We start from the raw sequence: 19,381 nt of genomic DNA on the forward strand, positions 1-19,381 counted from the left end.
AGCAAACACTTCCTATTTCATGTCATCCATAAACTCACTTCTGAAGGTGCAAGTCTCAAAACAGGGCCACTGTAGATGATCTTAGGAATCTACCAGGCTACATTGGTAGAAGGAGGTCTTAAGGAAATGTAACCAATTAAAAGCAAGGTATGTAAATCTGTGAGTTTTTCCCTGATCCTTCAACACGAACATGAACATGTGTGTGCTTTGAATATTTAAAGTGGATATTTAAAATTGCATAGCTTTATAGTTTTGTTGTACTGAAAAATGGAATCTGTTTTTGCTTGTTTATTTCTTTAAATGTGGTCAAGGTTCAAAGAAAAATAGAAAGACCTCAGTCATAAGGCTGGTTGTGGTGGTGATATGAGATGCTTGCTTGCTTGCTAGTTGTGAAGTTGCATCCAACCCATCGAGAACCCATGGAGAACACTCTTGCAGGCCTTCCTGTCCTCCACCACCCTCCAGAGTCCACTTAAGCCCACACCCACTGACCCAGTGACTCCATACTGCCACCTCATCCTCTGCTGTCCCCTTCTTTTGCCATCAATCTTCCCAGCATCAAGGTCTTCTTCAGTGAGTCCTTCCTTTTCATTATGTGGCCAAAGTATTTGAGTTTCATCTTAGGTATTTGTCCTTCTAAAGAGCAGTCAGGGTTGATCTCCTCTAGGACTGACTGGTCTGATCACCTTGCAGTCCAAGGGACTCACAGGAGTCTCCTCCAGCACCACAATTCAAAGGCCTCAATTCTTGACGCTCAGCCTTCCTTATGGTCCAGCTTTCACAGCCATACATTGCAACTGGGAAAACCATAGCCTTGACTATACGCACTTTTGTTGGCAGGGTGATGTCTCTGCTTTTCAGTATGCTGTCTAGGTTTGCCATAGCTTTCCTCCCAAGGAGCAGGCGTCTTTTAATTTCTTGGCTGCAGTCCCCATCTGCGGTGATCTTGGAGCCCAGGAAAATAAAATCTGTCACTAGTGCTATGAGAGAGCAGCAGATATATAGATAAAGCCTGAGTTCACATATCACTGCAAGCAAGCAAATCAAACATACCATGCTGAAATACCACAATAGGACCATCCGGTGTAAGAAACAAGCATATGCATCCATCCTGGATATCCAAAGGAACATCTCCTCCCGTATTCACCTACCAGGATCCTAAGAGCATCTATGGAGGACATTCTCCAGAAGCCACCTTTAAAAAAAGTAAAGAAGGTGGCTACGAGTGGAAGGCCTTCTCAGCTGTGGCACCTGACTATGGAATCAGATCCTTAGTGAGGTATGCGTGGTGACTCTATAAATGCTTTGGCCCTGGATTAAAACCGTTTTATTCTCCCATCATTTTAAACTGCTAAATATGCTTATTCAATTTTATATTGGCTGTAATGTATATTGTCACTGGTACGTGTGTATGTGTTGTTAATTTTTGTTATGTATTGTTGTTGTTAATCATTGTTTCTGTTGTCTGATTTTTGGGCAGATGTCGTATTGACATCAAAGTTGTTTGTTGATCTTATATTTTGTTTTTACATGGTTTTATTTTACACCGTTCTGAGAGCTCCTTTGCTAACAAATGGTATATGAGCTTAAAATAAACAAATGTCATCCGAACCTGCCAATTGTGTGTTTGTGTAAACATGCCAATCAGGGCAAAGAATGGCATTCAATTCTGATTACAATTAACGCAGGAATGTGCAGAAGTCTCCTGAGAAATGATGCTAGTTTTATCAAAATGCATTTTTCTGCCCTTGAAATTCCTTGGATGTTTGCCATAACAGCTATCTCCAAATTCACCTTGGAATTTCATTATCAGCTGCTTGTGATACTTGGTGGCAACTTGAAATTGAAAGGTTCATCTTAGTCACCAACAGGTATGTGGTGCTGGAAGGTCCTGTACGGTTTTGAACAAGGATAGATGAATTGCTCTGCTTGCAGTCCATCTCAGTTACATGTGCGGTCAGACATAAGCCAGTTCAGTTCAAATTCTGATCAATCTGCAAGGTATTTCTTTTCTAAACAGAACTGCAAGAGAATTCATGTACATTATCTTATACAAATTCTGTAATATACAAATCTTTCTGCACAATTTTTACCTAAATATGCACATTTTTAGCAGCCTTTTGATCAAGTACTGAAACACAAGACCTAGAGAACAGCACAGTCCAAGAACTAGCTGTGTCTGGATCCACATAATGGTCTGGGGAAGGCAGATTAGGTCAGTTTGCTTAAAAATGTAGACCAAATGAAATTCTTCCACCTCTGAGTAGAACCTCCTGGTCTGATGGGTATCACACACAGCATAATCTGAAGGGAACTGATACGTGGTTCACTTGTGCATGCATGTGAAGGAGGGTATTTGCATATCTCTCAAAAAGGGTATTTTATATTTAAAAAGTAGCTTATTTTTTAATCCCTGAATCAGTTCTTCACTGCTCAACACTTCTTTGTTGTGTTAGTAGCTGCCTGAGGAATAGCACAGATGTATGAAACAAAGGTGCTCAAGCTGGTCCCTGGAGGTGGGAGATGGAAGGAGCAATCAGACAATACCTTCCTTATCACCAACCAAAATTGCAGAAAGGTTCCTGTCCTGCAGAACCCTTCAGCACAGTATGTAGGGTACGAAAATTTCTGGAGTTCTGCTTTTTCTCCCAGTTTCTGATTTTTCATACTACATAGGTTGATAAGGGCTTCTGGAAAACTCAACATGCACAATGTTTGCAGAATTTTAATTGACTCAACTAAAGATGTTTCTCAGCTACCTCGGGAATCTCTCTTTCTCTCTCTCTTTCTCTGCCCACAGCCTGTTTGTTTGTTTTTGGCAATTCTATAAAAGCCTAATCAAGGCAATTATGAACCCTAAGATAATCAAAATATAATTAAAAGGGAATTAAAATGGTCAGTCACAGCACAATATTAAAAGCAGCAGTCAAACAATGAGATTTAATTGTGAAGGACAATGTTCTCTGGAACAAAACTGTTTTTTCCCTGCCTGTTGGAAAGAAGACATTTCTGGAACTAGCAACGTTCCTAGAGAGATTGTTACAGAGCTCGACAATTGGAAAGGCTGAAGATCCTCTGATGGGGGAGGGAACAAAGAAGGTCCTCAGGAGTGGCATGAAGTTCTCAGGCAGGCTTCTTGAATTAAGGCATTTTTTGTTGGCTGGCTGGCTTGCATAATTATAATAATGGTAATTAGTAGCATTGTTTTCTCCCAGGGTTGGATTTGGCAATGTGCAGTATGCTATTTATTTATCCTGAGAATGGCAATTGGATTCAATAACAGCAAACATGATGATTTAGCTGCAAGTGACATGAAATTCCAAGTCAAGCACAATGTTTCTTGGAGCCCCACATGGTGTTGCTCCAGATCAGGGCCCAGGATGCATCGGTATGGGGTGGGGTGGGGCATTGATTGATTGATTAATTAATTAATATGGCAAGTGGCTCTCCCAGCCACTGCTGAAAGGTCACTGCTGACTGCTGTCCTCAGAAATTTGGCCAGCTAGTATAGGGGCCAGGTCTCCTTTAGCCCTTTGAATAAGATGAAAGATAAAAGAAAGAGTTAATCCAGCCTGTGTGTACATCATGATTTCGTAGGAGCACTGAAAATGCATAGCGTAAAGTATTTGGCACAAATTCCAAATCATGCCTACTTTGATTTATTTGTTGTTAAATTATGCCTGAATCTTGCCTTTTGTCCTTCAAGTAAAAATTGCAGGAAATAAATTAGCTTGCACAATCTCTCTCCTCCTTATCAATTTTCCTTCCAACTGTCTTGTGAGGTAAGTTAGGCTAAAAGTCAGTGGCTGGACTAAAATCCCCCATGGAAAGTTGTCTGGGCCTAAAGCCCAGGTATAGCAAATCCCAGTCCAGCACTCTTGCCACCAGATCCCACTGGCTCTTGACTTTCTGGTGCTTAAGAGCAAAGATTTTAGCACTTTATGCTATGGAGGTACATTTGGAAGTGCTTGCGCACAGCCTACTAAAAACTTTGAAGTTCTGGCATGGCTAAAAAAAGATTTCCAGACAATAGGGATGTGTTCTCCATTTTCTGCACAGGTTTCCCCTCCTTTTCCCATGACTAGCAGGAAAAATTACAGAAAACTGCAGAATAAATCATTCAAAATATATAACATTATAAAATAGCTGCAGAATTTATTTATTCTTGGATGCATTTATTTATTCTTAGATGCATGTACATGTGCCTACATTTTATGTATGTATGTATGTATGTATGTATGTATGCATTTATTTATTGAATAACTCAAATGATGAGGATTATTTAGGTTTCTAACATTTAAGCTTGAAAAGATCCTGACTTCGTATGTAAATGATACTGAATGACTTTAAAATGTTGACCTACTTGTTCCTTACTCTCTATGCACCCACATTTTTTCTTATTCATGAAGAAGTTGTACAGTTCATGCAATCTTCTATTAGTAAAGTGTATCAGCAGTTCATGATGGGATTGTATTTTCTGTATCATTTTGAACAGTATAAAGTGATTATTGGAGTGGTATAATGGGAATATTGGAGAATATTGGCATGCTAACATGATAAAAATCGAACACTTAAAAACCTCTTTTACATTTACAGTAGTAGTCTCTATTAAATTAGTGAACTCCCCTCCCCACCCCCTTGTTAAGGATGTGTGGTCAAATTTATCCATCCACTGCAGTATGAATGAATTCACCAAACTTACCAAAACCAGTACAAAGTTAGCCTGTTTTTGGTTTAGTTTGGTGATTTTGTTTTATATTTCTAAAACATTGCCTGGATCTACTGAAGTTTCAATTCCATTTCTAAGTTTAATGGGATGCCAGGGAGCCAGGTGTGACCTAAAGGATGAGAAAGAGGGAAATGACTCTTTTGCTCTTCCTCTTATCCTGTTTGACCCTCCCTTTCAGGTATTATTTCCATTACAACCTGCTGGAAATTTTATTTTTCCATCTACCTCCACTAAACACTTTTTAAAATCCTCTGTGTGCCTTAGAAATACCTTGTGTATTGTAAGATTTGGCTTTTAGGTGTGAAATAGGTAAACCAGAATAGAAGGAGGCCATGACATTTAAGTTAAATTAAACAACAATTTTACAGGAGAAGTATTATTAAGGGAAAGGCTTAACCATCTACATGGTATTACACAAAAACCCACAACAAAACCAGAAAGGAGAAAATATTAGAAAATAACAAGGATTAAATGCATCCATCTAATCTTTGCTAGATTCTCCTTATATAAAATAAGGGGAATAAGCACTATTTTATCTAACCCTAACCCTACTGATGATGCCTTCAGTGCTCTTTGAACTTGGAGGCTTCCTCCAGACAGACAGTTCCCACCCTGTGTTTTAGTTAGACTACTTTTATTTTTTCCCTTTTCTTTTTTGCCATCTAGCTGAAAAACATTGCAGTTGGAGAGAAGGAGGCTGTGCTTTCCACTCTTTCTGGGGTTGATTTTCTAGCCTTGAAGAGACAGCCAATGTGGGTTTTTTCTAAACCAGCAGTGTTAGAATATCAGAGCGCAAGTTCCTATCTCTGATGTCAGAAATCTGTTTCTGACTTGGGACTAAAAATCCAGATTGCCCCATGACACCCCAGACAATGAATTCAGCTTCCCAAACACCTTTCTTTCTCCTTTTCAACCTACCAGTTTCTGATGTTTCTTCCAGCCTCTCTCTAAGTAGTATTTTGTCTACAACTGTTTACTTGTTAGAGAGAGCCCTAATATTGTAACTCTGACCAATTAGAAAGACTCGCTTTTTCCACAATTTAGTTCTGCTGAGCCTTTGTGAAGCCAAAATTACATACAGAACTGGAACTTTCTTCTCCCCCTCCCAAGACTTCTAATCTTTCATTCCCTTGCCTCACTTGCACTATAGACTTAACAGGCAATTGGTTTGACTATTTGGTTTTATCCAACCCAGAAAATAAATCAACTGCACAAGACAGAAGAATTATATACAAAATTGGAAGATAGGTTTGTTTCTCTGCATCGTGTTTCTCTTTCTTCTTTGCTGTATGTTCTCAGCCACTTACAGAGTGAATCTGATGATGCCACAGATCAGTCCCAGATCAATGTGATACATGGTGAATTCAGTGAAGACAAGCCCACACAGATCCATAGTAGGTTGTCAAGTTATGCTGTTCAAACAGGGCGTAGCTGGGCTACCAGTCCAAGCTGGTAGATAATGCTCCATACCACTGAGGGATCTCGAGCCTCAAGAGATAATGATGGCTCCAGGGAGAAACTCCAAGCTACCAACCTTCATCTTCAGAAGGAATGCAACTCCCCGTAGAACTGCTAGGCACCATTTATCTAGTGAGAAGAACCACATACTAATAGCAGGTTGGTCTTCACTGGACTGGGTCGACTAATTTAGTTTAACATGCAGTTGGACACACTCTGTGTGTTCACCAGAAGCTCTTGGACGCAGTGCAGCTGCCATCCATGCAGATCCAACGAGCTGAGACTGTCAGCTTGTCCACAGAGTCTATTCTGATTCCTTTTCTACCCAAATTAACTACAAGACTTTTCTGAACAGGCAGAAGTATACAAGGGATTCCTATTCCAGTGGAGCTTTGCTTGAGCAATAAGCTCTTCCTGGCTTGTAATGTGTTTATGTAACCTTGGTTATTATTTGGTCTTTGCTTGCTTTTTATGGCTTCTGTTATATCCCATAGCTAATCCTCAGAAGTTTGGTTCCTTCTAGATGTTTTGAACCACAAGCCCCATTGGCTGTAGCCAGTGTGATCACTTGTTGGGAATCTTGGAGTATGTAATGCTGAACATCTGGAGAATACTATTATTTATTTATTTATTTATTTAAAACATGTCTATGCCACCCCCATCACAACAAAGCCTCGGGGCGGCTCACAGCATAAAATACTAGTTGTCCATGTGTGCTTTACAACAATCCTATAAGATGGGTCAGTATGATTTTCCCCATATGCGGAGTTGAAGCTGAGAGACAATGATTTGCCCAAGTCCACTATGTTAGGAAGGTTTGACCTGGCAATATCCCGCTCTGTTTCTTAGTCCCTCATCCACTCTAATCCACTAAAACAAAAAGAGCCATGCACCGTCTTAACAATATAGTTTTTGCTGCAACAGATCAACCCTAACCCCCCGGAAAACAGAAAGCGATTTTGGACAGCACAGAGAGAAGATACTGCTCAGCTGATGAAGTACTTGGCACACTGTAGGAATCATGGTGTGTATACACATACAGAGAGAAAACAAGAGAGAGAGAGAGAGAGAGAGAACATAAAACCAAGGGCACCTTTTCATATAAAACATTGATTTTCAAAATAGGAGTACTGGACATTTGCTGGGGGCAGGGGGGATTCAGAAACAAATCCTGGCTTATCCCAGAGAAAAGGGAAAGCATGGATTAAAAAATATACACTGTAACTTGCTTTTTTTTCTCTTTCACCTCACAGCTGATGGAAATATCACATTATAAGCTGCCTGAATTCTTAGATAAGGGATTTGTCTGAGAGACAGTGACCCCCACCTTTTAGTCCCCCCACTCCAGCATGCCTATTTAGAGGAGCCCTGTTTCATTGCCTGAATAAATTTAATTACACACTCAGTTTCACTCAGTCAGTCTCAATAACACGAAGGCTTCAAGACTAAACCTACCACCTCATAAGTAAGTCTTTCTGAAATCAATGACTTCCTTAAATAAGTGTTATAATGTACTATAATCTTCACTGATGAGGTTTAATGGAACTTTCCCAACACTGCAAAATGTTTTGGGGTACAATACAGTAAGATGTCCATTGCATAGGTACTGCTTCATTTTGATAGCACTTTCATAGTGCAATACATATTTACTCAGAAATAAATCTCACTCTACTATAATGGGACTTGGGAATAAGTCCCAGGGAACTCTCTGAGTCTTCCTTCTAATAGATATATACTTTAATACATTCTAGGTAGCATTCACGCAACATGATAAGCAACCATGCATGGTTCATGGTTTTTTACCATGGCCTATCTGATAGATGATCAAGTGGTTTCCATGCTAGCATGGTCCAGATCCTCATTGCTCACGCTTCTTGCTGACAGCATGTATCCTAGGAGCTGCTGTGCCTGAAATTCAATCCCAGGGTACATCTCTCCCTGGCTAGGTTGCCAGCCTCTCACCTATTGTTCCACACATAGAGGGTGTGTCAGGGTCCATGGCCAGAGAGAAGACAAGACAAGAACAACAGGGACACCAGGATCAGGACCAGGGCCATCTGAACAGCATGATGGGCCCTGGGCAAAGCAGTGTACTGGAGCCCCTACAACAACTACAACTACTGTTAATTTTGGAAGTTTTCCAATTTTCCAAGGGTTAACATGCACAGATTGGTATGGGGCCCATGGGCAAGTGTCCATCAGGCCCACATTTTAAGATAGCCCTGATCAGGACAACAGATCTTCAAGAAAGACAGAGTCCAAGCAGGGTTGAATGGACAGTCCAAATCATAGTCATGCTACAGGCTGAGCCAGAAACCTGAAGAATGATGAGGGCAGAACAAGGTCAGGAACAAGCCAAGGGTCAAGAACCAGGAGCATTAAAACAGTAAAACTGAAAAAGAGACCCTTTTTTGGTTCCTATAAACACAGAAACACAGACAAAGAAAGCAAGAGACCCTCTGTTGGTTTCCTCTCCTAGATTCTGTTCAGTTAAACTATTATGTCATTGTCCTTTTGTGAGACTCCATTTTTCTCTGGATTTGTGTTGATCATTTCCAGACATTAACTGCTAATTTCTAATTAGGATTTTTTTGGGTGGGGGAGGTGGGGTGAAATAGCAGAAAATGAACCACATCTTCTTTATCTGCTTGGCCTCAGATCTCCTCTGCACACACATCCAGGCATGGTGAGGGTAGACACTTGTCTATGCTTTGTAAGAAGATTATGCATCCCTGACACTTCGAACTTGTGTCTTTCATTGTCTTAGCAGAAACAATGACTTGCAGTTTTTACAGGCCAGCAGGACATGACATGGGACAAAAAAGGTGCCATGTTGCAGTCACTGAATAGATAACACATGTCGGTGGTATAAAATACAGTGATTTACTCTAATGGAAACATTTGAAGTTCCTCGGAGTCACTTATCACAGCTCAGCAGCCTATTTCATTAGCATTTTCATTTTTCCCCCTGTTGTTTAATTCAATCTGAGCAAACACAAGAAAGTTCATGTGAGTGTCCCCCTCCCCATTCCCACTGTTCTCTTTCATGAGTTATATAGTCTAGGAGGGGTGGAAAATTCAAAATTAATTCCCTTGTCTCTGCTGAGCTAAGTTGACTCTCAGGAAATGTAAAATGAAAGTGCTAATGACAGAGACACTTTAACTGTAGTTTGTGCTAGTGGTGGTTGAGTGTCTGTGTGTTTTCAAACAGCAGGCACGCACACCTACAGATGCTCGGTAGAAACACAATTAAGCAAAATAAATTTATGTATTATTTGATGTATATCCCTCCTTTTTCTTTTCTTAAAGAACTCAGAGCAGCTTACACCATTCTCCTCCAGCTGCTCTCAGTCTTTTCCCCACAACAACAACAACTCTTTGAGATGAGCTGGGCTGAAGGTCTGTGACTGACCCAACACCATCCCACTTGATCCATGGATGAGTAGGGACTAGAACCCAGATCACATGAATCCCAGCCCCTCGCGCTTAATTACACCACAATGGCTTAGGAAGGATGCTCCAGTTCTTTCTAGAAAATGTCTGGGTAAGAATGAGCCTGATACCCATGATGTGCCCTCTTACACGAACAGAGAAGGCATGGGCTGAATGCAGGCTACCGAACCATTGCTGGTGGGTTGCCAAGACCACCGGGAAAGTGGTGGTGACACTTCCAAACCCTTGCGGGTCTCTGCTTTCTTAATAATCTGAGAAAAGCAAGGGGTCCCTAGGTTCCAATTTCCCCAGGGTCCCAGAAGCAGCCTCGATGACTGTTTGGGTGACTCCACGTGGACATCCCGGACACCCAACCCTCACCACTTACCCCTGGTCTCTTATCAGGAATCAGAGAAGGGACTGCCCGGTTGCTTCTCCTGCATGGCTAATAGCAACACCAAACGAGTGATCCGGTCAGCATGCCCCGAATACCCCAGAGGGAACTGGCTGTGTTCTGCTCAGTGTGTGGGTGTCCTGCTTCGTGGTTCCTAGGTGTCCTGGCAAAACGGGATCTAGCTCTGCATTTTAAAACGATAGCATGATTCCATGACAATGCATAAAACCTTACAAGTTGCATGTAGATGGCAACAATTCATAGTTGCCATATTTCAAAATAGCAGAAGGCCCAATGCAAATGTATTTTCAGTCCCTTTCCTGCAGTTCTTGCATTCTTGAAAACGTTGGCTTACGTTTCAAGCCAGCCTTCCAGAAACAGTTGTTTCTAGTTGCTTTAGAATTAAACTTCCATGAAGCCCAGGAAACTGCAGACAAGACTGGGGAAGAATCTGACATGAAGCACTGTGGAATTTCTAGCAGGCAATATCAGGCATAAGGGGCTAGATGGATCTCTGCACCATTTAGTATAAGACAACTACTGGAGAAGTAGATAAACTTGGTCTGGCCCCTTCTTACGGTCTACCTTGCAGAATTGTTCTGAAGATCAAAAAGAAGCGGGAGGAGAAGAGCTTCATACATCACAGAACTTTTTGGAAGAATCACAAGATAAAATTTGAGTACTTAAATCACTGTGTACAGTCTAAACATGAATCAAAGTAAGAGGGTTACCCCCTTCTCCCAAATAGGTTAATGGGGAAACAAGATCAAAAAAGAGGAAATGCCGTTATTATAGAAGAAATATCTTGACTGCATCTTGGATATGTAATCTCATACATATCTATTCAAAAGTAAATCTCATTACATTCAGTGTAACATACCCCTAGGTAAGTGCGTATAACACTGCAGCCTAAATGTAAAGAAAACATACGTTTCTTTTGGTGACACAAATAAAGGCTGCTGTTCCTGCTTCTAAATTTTCAGTGTGTGTGTGTGTGTGTGTGTGTGTGTGTGTGTGTGGTGGAGGGGTGAAATCCATAATTTGAAAGGTGTAATGGAAAACCCAGTAAAATGCATAATTGTTCCTCTGTCTCCACACTCTACTTATTTATTCATTTATTTCATTTTATACCACCCAATAGCTGAATCTCTCTGTGCAGTTAACAGAAGTTAAAAACATGCAAGCAACAGAAATTAACATAAAACATAAAACAGCAAAACCACAACAAGTGCGACTGAATAAGTATAGAGCAGTGCGTACAGATTAATTCTTCATCCTATGTTGCAGTCCTATTATTATTGCTATAGCAACCCAACAAAATTACATATAATGCTGCTGTGTGGAAGAGTTTTCAGGAGCAGGACTGGACTGAAGAAATGACTCTGGGAAAGAGGACAGGAGAGGAAGATCACTATATGAAAGATCACAGTACATGACATAAAAAACTTGCTGAAGCCAAGTGGATGTCCTGAGATCCCCACTGTACATTGTTTATATGTATCAGTGGCTGTGTCAATGCACCTGATGGAAAACATCCATAATGGTTGCATGTGGATGATGCATGATAGTTACATGATGCAAAATAATTCTTACTTGCCTGTCAGAATATTTTCTTTTTGTACATCATAGTCATCTCAAAGACCCCGTATAAGAAGCATGGTATATGCATAGATTTTCGAAGACATGAAACTATGAAGGCACAGATGTGGGTGAGGATTACCAAAGGTGGACAGTTTGCATGGCTTCCCCTTGCATTTATATGTAAGAAACAGATCTACATGTGAAAAGTGAGCTTGGAGTGTCCTGTGTGACTTGGTCCAGTTCCAGGTTTAAGGTGACCATGGGCAAACTCTCCTGACTGTCCCATCCTGTCCTCAGCCACCTCCCTGCCCACCTCATACACATTTTAAGAGCCCGTCTTTTCCTCCAGGGTTAGCATTACACTCTCCTTCTCCACCTAAACACAAAGACATGCTTGCCAACAGACTTTCAGGGCATGGGTGCCTATTGAATGTTGGTGACAGAAGAGAACTGCTAGCTGTGCACCTCTGGCTCTTAGGGCAATACTCTACCTGGTGAGGGACAATAGAAGCATCAATGGCCAGTATCTGGAACTGTTGAACACTACCACATGTGGGGAGCTGCATACCTGCAGCTTCTTAGCCAAGGTCCATTGGATTCTTCTGGGCAGAAAGGCATAGAAAGGGCTTCCTGTTACAACTGAGACTTCCCTGAGCACTGAAGTCCATCAGAGCTCTCAAGTCCGTTTTTGCTCTTGTCTCTTAAGTTTTCCCTAGGGTCCTGACTCACTCTAGACTGCTATCAGACCCTAGATGTGATGGTCAGCTAGAGACGATGATGGAGAAGAAACTCTGCTACCTGGTCCTCTAGACTTCTTGGCTTGCTACTGCCATCACCTTCTGCCTGGCGTAATGCTAACAGCAACCCATCTCCTTCCAGTCCAAAGTTTGCCAGGCACATCACTGGTGCCATCATGGTCTTTCTGCTCCCCAGTGTCTCTGGACCATGTTCTCACCTTCATGTCCAGGCAGGGCCTCACAGGCACAGAGGAGAGGATATCATGTCTACTTTAGCAGCTCTCTTCCTTGCCCTGAACTGCTTCAAAAAAGAGCAGAAAAAAAGGACACAAGAGCAGGGCAGTGACACTGCCAGGGGCTGCAGACACTCACCCAGCTGATCGCGGAAACTGCATGCACAGCAGCTAGAAGTGGGAACTGCTCTCCAGAAATACAGTGTGGTGAAGAAGGGGATTCCTAAAGGGCCTCCAAGCTATTCAGTTTAGAGTTTCCTTTGATTTGTGTTTTTAGTAATTTCAGCAGAACCCACAAGGCAGGTTACAAGGTAAAATCTCATACGCGGATCATTTTAAAATGAGCCATAGAAGCAACACGTCGCATGCGGTGAAAGGGCATCGCTAATGCGGCAGTGGTTGCCCCAGGACTGCGAAGGCTCTTGGAATGGCTCAAACAGACCAGAAAGCTGAACACCTGGCCTCCATCAGGTGCAGGGAGCTTGTCTGGAATTATATGGAAATGGAGCCCGTGTTTCATGTGGGGGTATCTGGAAGAAAAGAATATCTTTCCTCACCATTCTTCCTCAAGAATATCCCCATCCTGATCCAATCCTCAACACTTACTCTAAAGTTAAAGCACTTTCTCTGGAATGTTCATCACTTCTTATATCTTTAAAAGGGACATCTTTCCAGATTCCTTCCTGCAGAGATTCAGGAGTTTTGTTTTTAATGTCTGCCTGCACTCAGTAGGTTGCGGCGGAGTTCTATAAATACTCGGAGAAGTTCGTGTTGCCCACTGATTCATTCCACCCCATCATACTGGTACGGCCGCTGTTAGACCATGCCAATGATTCATTAAAGGTCCTACTTCATATACTGCTAGTTTCCCACATATAACTGAAATAATAATGGTTTGAACCAAAGTGCCATGAGAACACTGATTGTTACAGCCTCCTGCCCACGGGCATGCTTGTTAACTGTAGAACTCTGATCCCACAATAGCAGACCAATTCTGGCAATGCAATTCAAATAGAATCCCATGATTTGCAGACCACTGTTGCTTACAGTGGACTGGGTCTAGATGGAGGCAAATGATTTGAGATCTGTGCTCTATGATTGACAAACTTTTGCACAGTTATCAATCGGTTCATCAGCTAACACCACTTTAAATTTATAATTGTGTTGCTGATTAAGGGATGATGAATAACTATGAAGAATGTTGGCCAGACTACTGTTTCTCCTATTTCCCATGTTGTGATAACATAATGCGATGGCATGTTGAGGTGATCTGGACAGTTTATTTCTGGGAACTGTAGCTTTTGATTAAAACAAAAGTTTACGCAATGCAGCAGGGGTATATTTGTATAATATAACCAGTTCCCCGGTGCAGTAAAAGATAAGAGATTTAACAGTATCTGTAACTCCCAAGGGGTGTGATTATTTCCTGACAGCCATTCTCTAGATTTGCCTTACTGGTATTCTTAAAAAGTCTGCATTGTGTGAGATAATGGGGCTTAATTTTCTGGGAGATAAAGTCAGTTTGACACCAGTTTCTATGTGTTTGTATTGTGCTGTAATGTAATAGTTTGGCTATTTGGCTTCCAATGGGAAGTTTCACTTCAGTGGTTCTGTGGTAATATTGAGTAAGACAGTACAACCACCGTAATCTGATGAGACATTAAAATGGAAATGTGGAAGCACAAAAAGCTTAGTTTTCTCCTTTCTCAGGTAAGACCGTTCCTTCCCCAAAAGGGGAGTATTCAATGCAGGAAGAAGATACTCTCTTCTAGTTCACCAAATATTGAAGAAATATGATGCCACCCAGCAGCTGTAGACAGTCACAAAGTTTAATTATTTGAAATTAAATAAAGAAGAAAAAAGAAAACTTGGGGTGCTGGGAAGCTATGGGGAACCAGAAGGCTCTTTTCTACTTGCAAAGGAAAGTGCATAAATGCAATGGGTCTGGGAAGTTCCAGAAAGACACAATTATTTGTCGTCTGATGGAAAGGGAAAGGAAGTTCAACCACTTCCTGCTTCAGTAGTGATTATGAATGCAGCTTCTGTCATCCACTTAGGCTCCACCACTTTTTTCTTTGTTTATTTGTTTTTCGGCGCCAGGCGAAGACCTTTTTATTTAAACATCATTTTAATTGTTAATATTATTTGCTTATTTTATCTGGCCAGGGCGACTTATTTTATATTGTTAATTTGTTGTATATTTGAATATATTATATTTTAATTTTATGTTGTGAGCCGCACCGAGGCTTCAGCGAATGGGGCGGCATAGAAATGTTTTAAATAAATAAATAAATAAATATTTTTACATGCGCTAACTGTGTTTCTGGTTGCAATACACAGCTGGTCCCTATTCAACTGAGTGCAGTAATATTAACCAGTTCTTTATGTGGATTTTAAATTCATCAGTAATGCTGTAAGTTGTATTTAGTGCTGCCTTTCTATTAGTGATCTTTTCCAGTATTGCTCTGATTTTTGATATTAATAGTTCATGATCGCTCCCACCATCAGCTCCCGGTCTTGTTTTGGCATTGAGAATACAGCTTCTCCATCTCTTACTTCTGAATAAGCAGTCTGTTTGATTCCTATTCTGATCATCTGATGACATACATATCCACAGCTGTCAGATCAGTTGCATGAAAGTACGTATTTTTAATAGAGATGATTGAATTCACAGCATTCCATGAGCTGTTTTTCTGCTTTGATTCTGACCCCTTGGCCAAGTTCTCCCTCAACATTGGATTCCACTTCTTTTCCTCCTTTTGTGTTTCAGTCACCTACAATAAATAGCATGACTTGTTTTAGTGTGTTATCATTTTCCTCATGGTCATTTAGATAAAAGTTTCTTTTTTTTCAGCATTTGTTGTTGGAGCATGCCCTTGAATGATTGTTATGTTAATAGGTTTTCTGGGAATTCTACTAAATGTTATTTGGTCAGACTTTGTATTATAGTCCCTCACTGCACCACTACATCCCTCCACGTTAAAGCCATTCCTTTTCTTCTGAATTTTCATTGTAAAATACTTTGACAGAAAATGTCCCAGTCCAGTCCACTTCAGTTCTCACCTGCCATGATCTACGATGTTCAACCCTCCATGTCTTGCTTTATGGTTTCCAGATCACCTCAATTCATATTTTTCACATTCCATGTTCCACTTTTATGTGTTGTACAGCACAAGATCTTCTTTTTGCCTCTGCACTTGTCAGCCACTAGACATGGATTTTGGCTTTAATCTAGCAGCATCATGAGCAACAGTAGTGTCCTTTCTTGCCCTGTGTGCTTTCCCAGCAGCTGTCTGAGTACCTTCCAACATGGAGGTCTCATCTTCTGGCACTGTCTCTTGTTTCATTTTGAATTGTTTCATCATAGAGTTTGCAGCTACCATGACTACGCAGGAGGTGCCTTTCCTGAGCTTTGCTATCCCGTCAGCATTACAGATATGAATTCTTTTCTCCTGATCTGGCCATTACTCCTCATGAGGTAGATGCTTCTTAGTCTGGTGTTTCAGCATTGCCCTGAGCCATCTTTCTAGGAGACCAGACAGTCTGGCCTCCTGGCAGCATGATTCACAGGTTATGACCCTCTTAAACCCTCACACCATGGTAAGGTGTGCATCTTAATTGTACACCCCCCCCCCCGCTTTAATCTATTCTTGTGATGAAGGGAGGCCTTACATCTAAAATCTCATATTAGAGTAGCCCATTATGGTGTCACAACATTTTGTTTTTTTTTCCCAGCAGGTTGTGACAAGCAGAAATAACATTAACCTTCTCGAGAAACAGTGCTAACCATGGATAATAGCAACACTTTCATGTTTTTGCTCAATATTTCATAAAGTGCATCTCATAACATGCTCAAACTTTATTGTTACAGTGAAATACGAAATTAAATACATGTTGTTTCTCGCCACAAAGTAGAAACTGTATTACCACAGCCTTTCCTCTCACTAGACTAGGGAATAGCTGTGATGCATCTGATATTCTTTGCGGTAACTATTATGACACTGATGTAATTTTAATGGCACTTGGTTTTAATTATAAATATGCTGCATGACTTGAAGCCATCCAATGAGAAAAGTTGGCAAGCTCAGCCTTGGTTTCTCCATCTTACCCTGGAAGAAGGATCCAGATCATTAAATTTAAATGGGCCACTTGTTCGTTAATTTGGCATCCATGCTTGTAAATTGGGCCGTGTGTGAGGATGGCTTCTCTTTGCAAAGGGAGGCATTGTGCTCCGAATGATTTTGAATGTGCCAGTCCTGAAGAAAAGTAGATTAGGGACCACATCATTAGTTTAGATCAGCCTGATGCTTGTGGAAGCCCAACAAACCAAGCATATTTATTTGACCAAGCAAAAACAAACCCACCAACCAGGAATGTCCTTGAACAACAGCAACTCAAAACTCCTAAATTAACTTTCTAGGATGCGGGCTATGATATAAATTGCCCAGAACTAAAGGAAGTGAGAAAGGTGACGGTGTTTTGATATGTTTTGACTCTGGCAAAGATAACCTTCCTCCCCTATGTATTGTGTGTAGGTAGGTACTACAACTAAGTGCATTGTTTTTCTCTCTGTTTTTTATACTTGACCTTCTTAACCCATGGCTAAAGATAGAAGCTGTTGGCACAGAATGGTAGCACATTTATGTCAGCAGCTTTCCCTAAACAGTTTTGCTTCACCCAGTACCAACTCTTTATTGCTGAATAGAAGAGCAGCTGCAAGTTAAAGTCTTGTCAACATTTTCCCTTAAAGTACCAAAGGGATTCCTCAGAATGTCTCCAGGACTATTGAAAGCAATGCAAAACAGCCAAAAGAAAAGGCCAACAGCATGCTAATTGTGCCCGTGGTTGTTCTGTTCCACAAAAGACCCTGCCTCTTTTTAAATACTTTTAAGAGACACAGTTGCACCTTCAAAAACCATTTGAGACAAGAAAATGTGTAACATACCATGTTTTGGGCAATTGCTATAAAGATGCTGGGACCACAACTCCCATTAGCTCCCAGTTGAGGAAGTAGTGCTGTTCCTGCCATTATGATTGGGGTAATTGGCACTGGTGGCATTGGCTGGAAGGTGGCTGCAGTTGAAGGAGAGACTTGGCTGGCCATTCTTTCTGTGCTGAAGTGCCTTAAGGTGGAGGGAGATGTTTCCAGGACTGAAGAATGATTCAGCAGCCAATACCGCAGACTTTTGCCCATGCAATGTAAGAAGGTGACTTCTGCTCCTTTGCCTCAGGCAAGACAATATCTCGGACTGGTCCTGTGTGGGGAAGGCTTCTATTGAGCTGAAAAACTAGAAGGGAGTGAGCCCAAATAACTGATTTGACAGCTCTTACAAGCTCAGTGAAAGTAGATCACTGTTTAGTTCAGGAGCCATGTCAAAATCCTTACATCATAAAGTACAAAAAGTTTGACTGTCTAGAAATTTCATCAAAGTTATGGCATCTCCAAAGCTGTGAGTTTTATGCCCAGCTGCTGGACCATTTCAGCCATGGCAGCTTCATAACATGTACCTTTTAGGACCAATAATTACATAGTAAGTTACAGGGACAAAGCAAGCAGCATCTGCTGGAAATTCCTGTATGTGTGTCTAGAGTTTTAGCTATTGAGCAGTATGAAAATCCAATAAATAAATCCAGACTTCCAGTCTGACTAACTTTGTTGGGGAGTGCCCTTTTCTGACCCTTCCAAAAATTCTATCATAGGATACATGGCTGGTACCATTTGGTGTAGATAGCCTAAGTGTATTTTAAGATAACTAGTCTGTATGTTTTAAATGCAAACAATATTGCAACATAGAATTCTACCTTAAGATTCTCACTTAGTTTAGACTATCAAGCAAGACAAGGCAGAGATGAAACATACTATTTGGCTTCTTCTTTTTCTACATTATTGAGTTATGAAATTTATTAAATCAGTGATTATGATTTTTGAGATAAGTTGAATGTTGGCTATGAAACAATCTATTGGTATTTGGGTATACAGATTGGACAGATCCACATGAAGCCATGACGAGATTCTACCACTCTGTGTCTGTTGTATCATCTAAACCCAGTTTTGGGATCCATGTGTGGCAGGATTAGGTTTTTTTGAAGCCACAGCAAGAATCAGCTCTCTGTTCTAAGGTTTCAACACTTCACTGAAGCTTCTCTTCCAGTCTGGAGCCAGGCTCATTGTTTTACTATTGTTGGTATGGAAACACCATAGAGTCTCCTGGAAAGAGAGGCTATAGAAGTGGCTGCTTCTAAGCCTTCAGATTCCACTGCCTTCATTGCCTTAGCAGCAGATGCGTCACTGCTTGCTTTATTCCCACTGGCTGAGCAATGTGTCTGTCTTGCTGTTTACTTTTGGAAGCAGAGTGACAACACGAAAATATGTGGAGGGAAAAGGGGAGAATTACAGTGAAACTGTTTGACTTCATTTAATAGAAATCTCGGTGGGATTGGAAGTATCTGGGAAGTGCTGCAGACATGCAGCTTAATTGAGAGAGGGAGGCAGGACAGCTGCCCTAGAACTGCAGCAGACAGCTCAGGAGGAGGGTGGCGAGGTCCATAGGCAAGGAGAGAGAAAGGATGGGGATTTTACTCACAGCAACTGCTGGATGCATGGTGAGGTGAGGTGAGAAGGACAAAACGGGGAGCAGAGAAACCATGTGGCTTGGGACACCATGGGGTCATCTGACCAGTATGTTTGGGCCAAAAGCCACACAATGGAGACATGGCAAGGGATTGTTTGCTGTATCATGTGAACTCAGCCATTGCATCTGTCAACAGGCCATGCATCCTGCTCCCCTGTGTGCGTGTGTGCATGTGTGCATGCACA

Source organism: Varanus komodoensis, unplaced genomic scaffold (assembly GCF_004798865.1).
Source record: "Varanus komodoensis strain SLA01 unplaced genomic scaffold, ASM479886v1 scaffold31, whole genome shotgun sequence".
In the NCBI taxonomy this organism is placed as follows: Eukaryota; Metazoa; Chordata; class Lepidosauria; order Squamata; family Varanidae; genus Varanus; species Varanus komodoensis.